Source organism: Garra rufa, chromosome 3 (genome assembly GCF_049309525.1).
Source record: "Garra rufa chromosome 3, GarRuf1.0, whole genome shotgun sequence".
Taxonomy (NCBI): domain Eukaryota; kingdom Metazoa; phylum Chordata; class Actinopteri; order Cypriniformes; family Cyprinidae; genus Garra; species Garra rufa.
In genome coordinates this window covers 26,383,020-26,389,019 of record NC_133363.1, presented here as the reverse complement: position 1 = coordinate 26,389,019, position 6,000 = coordinate 26,383,020, and positions in this window count along the sequence as shown.

Here is a 6,000-nt window from a genome sequence, read left to right as displayed (position 1 = left end):
ATGTGACGGAGCGGTACAATTTGAAAACTAACCTTTTACCAGTAAAGAAGTCCGACTACGCCACCCTAGGAATTAATTCTAGGGAACAATACTCAAAACCCAACAATGAAGTAAATTAAGCACACAGGTTCGTTTCCCTCATATAAGTGAACAGAAGACGTGGGTGCAGTATAAAAATACAAACTTTTATTAATACAAGAATGTTTTGAAATAGACAATAAAACGTCAGCGGAACAGCAGGAGATTCCACTTTAAATGAAAGGAAATTACAAAAATAATGAATGTGGGTAGTAACACCAAATCAGCTTTAAATATGAAAACAAAAATGAAATAAATACCAGCAGGGCTGAGGCTCCCAACGGCAGGAAACAAAATGGAGTCTGGTTTTACAAGAGCACACTTCCACGCACACACACACCAAGGTGCACTCAGATCACACTACCACACACTCGAAGTGGTACACAGCACGCAATAAAGAAGAACCACCACCATAAGGAGGAAGATCCGTTCACCCGTGGGACCCCAGCTCCTGCAATAAACCAAAAATAAATGAATAAACTATAACAATCACAATTAAATATTTAACTCAACATACAATAGAAAATGATAACTGTTAAAGCAACTCCAGACAAAAATGAGTAGAAATACTACTACAAACTGAAAGAAAACGTTTAGAAGAATCAAATAAATTGAAATGAAATTACAAAGCAACTTGGAGGCAGATGTAACTAGTATACAAATCAAGTTGCATTAATAAAGGAAAAATAACATACAAACAAAACAGCATAAACGATATATTCGTGTGTATATATAATAAAACAAAAACAATTACAACAGTATAAACAAAAGAAAAACGTAAGTCACAAAAGAAAGAGGAGTTATTCTCTCAAACTGAGATCGTCGTATTCTCCATGCTGACACACAGTCGCACACACAAAGAAGGCACTAAGCACCGTAAAAAAACCCAGACGAACAGTCCCCTTTCATTAACGGTGATGGCGGCGTCTGCACAACAGTACGCACAGGAGGACCGTAGGATTGTAAGAACGTTTGCAGCGCGAAGCAACAGTACATACAATATAAAAACTAGATGAAACGAGAGAACGAGAAGGAGAATCCTATAAAAAAACAACGAGAAACATTACTAATCATAATACTTTTCCTACACGAATTATAATTAGATTTAAAACACTTACCGTCAAGGTATCACACCAAACAGAAAATGTACAGGCACAGGTCTATTAATCAGCCCACCGATAGCACAATGGGGTACAGGAAATCATACCTAGTCAGCATGCAGCAGTGTTAACAGCACATCAACGCTAACACAATGAGATTATACAGATGCATATACACATACCTGAGGGGTGAACAGCCACTAAATCCACTAGAGCAGCGCCAAAAACACACCAACGGCCGGACAAAACGACACTATAAATCTACAAAAGAAACGCTTTAAAAGACCAACTAGTTTTAAAAGTACAGCCTGTTACAGCAGAACGCGCTTACCTGTGACCACCGTAAACACGGGCACAAAGGGGAAAATCGGACGTGACGCACCCCGGGCAGCAACCAATCAGACTTTATATTGAGGATACTGATCGCTGATAGGCAAATCCGGCTGTCGGTCACCTAATTTCATTACATTCCACCCCCAGTTTCTGCAACGTCGCCCCGACGGTGATCTAAATGGCAGCCCACCCAAAACTCAGTTCCAAGGCCGAAACAGGGTACCAACTGTACTTCCAATTATGCTAGACACTGAACCAGCACCTACTGCTCGAGGGAGGTGGTGCATGTTAGAGTGGTGACCTGCAGTTCTCCTCCCAGTTCTTCTCACTACATTCTCAACAACCTCCAATGAATTGGGAGGCAATGCAACTGGCAGCAAGCCCACTTCCACCTCAGGACCATCTGTTACTCTACAGGCTTCTACAGATAGCGCACCACCAGATGTCTGAGGGACAGAAGAAACAACAGCATCCTGTGGCCGCAACCTACCTCTATCTTGTGGTGTCTCTGGCACCAGGACAAACAAATCCTCCTCCTCATCATGCTCCTCTTCTAGAGGTTGCAGAGACTCAATGACCAAAGGGTCAGGCAACTCAGGAGATGGATTCTGGCCAATCAAAGCCTTCAGCAGAGATCGGTGCACATGCTTTACTTTACCCAAGTCTGTGGTGGGTGCGATGGTGTAAACCGGCCCACTCTCCTTAGGCGCCCTCAAGACCTGGTACACCACTGAGCTCCACAGGTCCTGGATTTTGTGTCTACCCCTCACGCTATACTCGCGGAGGTATACCAGCTGACCCTCCTTCAGTGGTGCTTCCTTTACCTGCAGGTCATGCCGGGCCTTTCGCCTATCGGCTGCGGCACCCAACCGTTCACGGGCACCCTCGAAAGCAACTTGCAACCGACCCTGCTGCTCCAGAATCCACCTATGAACACTGCCAGCCAATGGCTCTTGAACCCTGCCCAACAGGAAATCAACAGGAAGTCTGGGCTCCTGCCCAAACATTAAAAAATGCGGAGATTCCCCAGTTGACTGATGAGGGGTAGTGTTATAGGCGAACAGTGCCTGGGGGAGACAGAACGGCCAATCACCCTTTTTAGCAAGCGGCAAAGTGCGCAACAAGTCATGCAACGTCCTATTGAAGCGTTCGCATTGACCGTTTCCGGCCGGGTGATATGGGGTGGTCCGTGACTTCTCGACTCCATACAAACTGCAAAGTTGCTGGATGAGAGTGGACTCGAAATTACGGCCTTGGTCAGAGTGGATACGACCTGGCACGCCAAATTTACAAAACCACTCTACCACCAGAACCTGAGCTACAGTCTCTGCCCGTTGGTCTCTAGTGGGTACTGCCAAGGTGTATTTTGTAAAAATATCAGTCATGACCAACACGTTCTCATGCCCGGACCTTGAGGGCTCTAGCACAGTGAAGTCCAATGCCAAAATTTCATTAGGACGGGCAGCCAACAAGTGTCCCATAAAACTACGAGGGGCAGTGGGGACACCTTTAGCACACTGGCACCGCTCGCACTCCTGGCACCAGCGGGCAATATCGGCGGACATCCCAGACCAGTAGCATCGCTGCCGCACGAGCTGGGATGTACGCTCCACCCCCTGGTGCCCATGCTGTTGGTGAAGCTGGGTCAGAACTTCGTGTTTCATGACTGCTGGCAATAACACCTGGAAGACCTCCTCGCCACCGTCTGGGCGAAACACACGCCGATAGAGCACCCCATCAGTCTCAACCAGGCGGTCCCACTGCCGAAGCAGAATAACTGCCGACTTTGAGAGTTTCTTACGCTCTTCAGGAGTTGGGGGCAGCTTGCGCCTCCAAAACACCAACAACTCTCCTATAACAGGGTCTGCTATCTGCTGAGCACCCATGTCACTAATAGAGGAACAAGGAAATGATGTAACACGATTTACCTGGGCCACCTGTCCAACTCTAGCAGCTTGCTGTAATGCCACAGGAACAGCCACACCTGGACACAGCTCTTGCACTTCTCCTGTACCCAAAAAGTTGTCGTGACAAGGCATCAGCATTCCGATTGCTTTTCCCTGACCTATATTTGATCTCAAAGTCGAACGCTGCTACTTGGGCAGCCCAACGCTGCTCCATGGCACCCAATTTTGCGGAAGTCAGGTAGCTAAGGGGGTTGTTATCAGTAAATACCACACATTTATGGCCCAGCAAGTACTCCCTAAATTTTTCAGTCATGGCCCACTTGAGCGCTAAAAACTCCAGTTTCATAGAACTGTAGTTAGATGTGTTGCGCTCAGTGGGCCTAAGACTGCGACTGCCATATGCTATTGGGCGCACCTTACCTTGCTGCTCCTGTGAAAGGACTGCCCCTAGTCCCCCATGACTGGCATCTACCTCTAAGATAAACGGTAGTGAGAAGTCAGCATAGGCAAGCACTGGGGCTGTGGTCAATTTACCCCTCAACCCCTCAAAGCCACACTGACATTCCGCAGACCAGGCTTCAGCAAACTCCTGAGCACTGCGCTTTAAGTGTTTTGGGTTTGCCAGCTGAGCCACCAACCTGTGAAGAGGGGCAGCCAACTTGGCAAACCCCTCCACAAAGCGCCGGTAGTAGCTAGCAAACCCCAAAAAGGAGCGCAACTCTGAAACATTAGTAGGCTGAGGCCACTGTGCAACTGCCTCTACTTTACCTGGGTCAGTAGAAACACCCTCGGAAGAGATGACATGCCCCAAATAGTGGACTTCCTTTTGAAAGAAGGCACACTTAGACAGTTTGGCCTTCAGGCCTTCTCGCTGCAAGCGGCTCAAGACAACCTCCATCCGAGCAAGGTGTTGGTCTATTGAGGAGGAAAAGACAATGATATCGTCAAGATATAAGAGGAGGGACTGGCACTGCTGGTCCCCAAACAACCGTTCCATCAAACGTTGGAAAGTGCTTGGGGCGTTGCATAACCCAAACGGCATTCTGTTCCACTCAAAGAGGCCAAATGGGGTGCAGAAAGCAGTCTTGGGTTTGTCCCCCTCAGCTACAGGCACTTGGTTGTACCCGCTGGCCAGGTCCATGGTAGAAAACCAACGGGCCCCAGCCAGCGAATCCAAAGTCTCCTCAATACGTGGTAAAGGGAACGCATCCTTCCTAGTTTTTAAATTTAAGCGACGGTAGTCTACACACATTCGTAGACTACCGTCCTTCTTTTTGACCAACACAATGGGTGAAGCATAAGGACTGCAGCTCTCTCTTATTACCTGGGTTTCTAATAACTGATTGATATGTGCCTTTACCACCTCATACTCTGACGGAGGAATGCGCCTGAACCGCTGCCTGACAGGGATGTCATCCAACAAGGGGATATCGTGGGATATCAGGTTTGTGCATCCCAAATCCCCTTCGTGTGTGGAGAAAACGGGTAAATATTTCACCAACAATGCTCTAACCTTACCCTGTTCTTCTTCTGACAACACTGATAGATCTAACCCGGCTATCTGTTCCTGTACCGTAGGAGAAACCTGCCCAAACTGTGCACTCACCTTAGCTGTGACGGTCTTAACTTCCGCAACTTCTGGGGGTAAACTAACCACATCGACCTGGTTCACAGTGCCAATAATAGTGCTAGCATACAACACCACGTCCCTGGTACCAACATTTATTATTGGCACGTAGACGGTACCACTGTCCACCCTCAGAAGAGCGGAGGTGGCCAACAAACCTGCCGGTAGACCAGAAGTAGGTGGTTCAAACAATACAGTACCACTCGAATATTGCGTAGAGCAGGTTGCAGCAACAAACTTCATGGTGCCACCCGTGATGCGACACGCCCGACGTCCACGCACTTTGACTCGCCCCCCACCACCCACAGCTGGCTGAGCGTCAACCTGGTGGCAATGTTGTAATGCCTGAAAAACAAAACTAGGGGCCTGTGACACCACTGGTAAATCGAAAAGAGCTGTACCATGTTGGCCAAAGAGCTCCCGGTAGCAGCGGCTAAGGATGTTCATACCTAACACCCCAGGAACTTGTGCACACATACCACCAGGAGGATCTCTGACAATTAACACGCCACAGCCTACAACTACTCGCCCACAGAGCTCCACGTCCAATTCCAAATAGCCAACATAGGGAATTGCAAGGCCGTTTGCAGCTTGAAGCTGTAGCCAATTACACGATCTAAGCTGCTCCTGACCCCACGACCCAAAATTTGTCATGAAGCAACTCTCTGTTATGGTGGACACCATTGAACCAGTGTCCACCAGGCAAGGTACCCGAACCCCACCCATAGATACAACGAGCTGTGGACAAGACGACATAAAACGTGACATAAAATCGATACCAGTAACATTGGAGCCTATCCTTTTCCCAACCAAGTTGCGGCCCTGCAACTCAGTGGGAACTAGTTTTCCGACGGCTGCATGGATGATGACTGCTCACCCCTCATTAAAGCCGAATTTACACGGGCCGGCGGTGGGCGGACAGGCATCCGCTCCCCGTCGCAATCTCTAGCAAAAT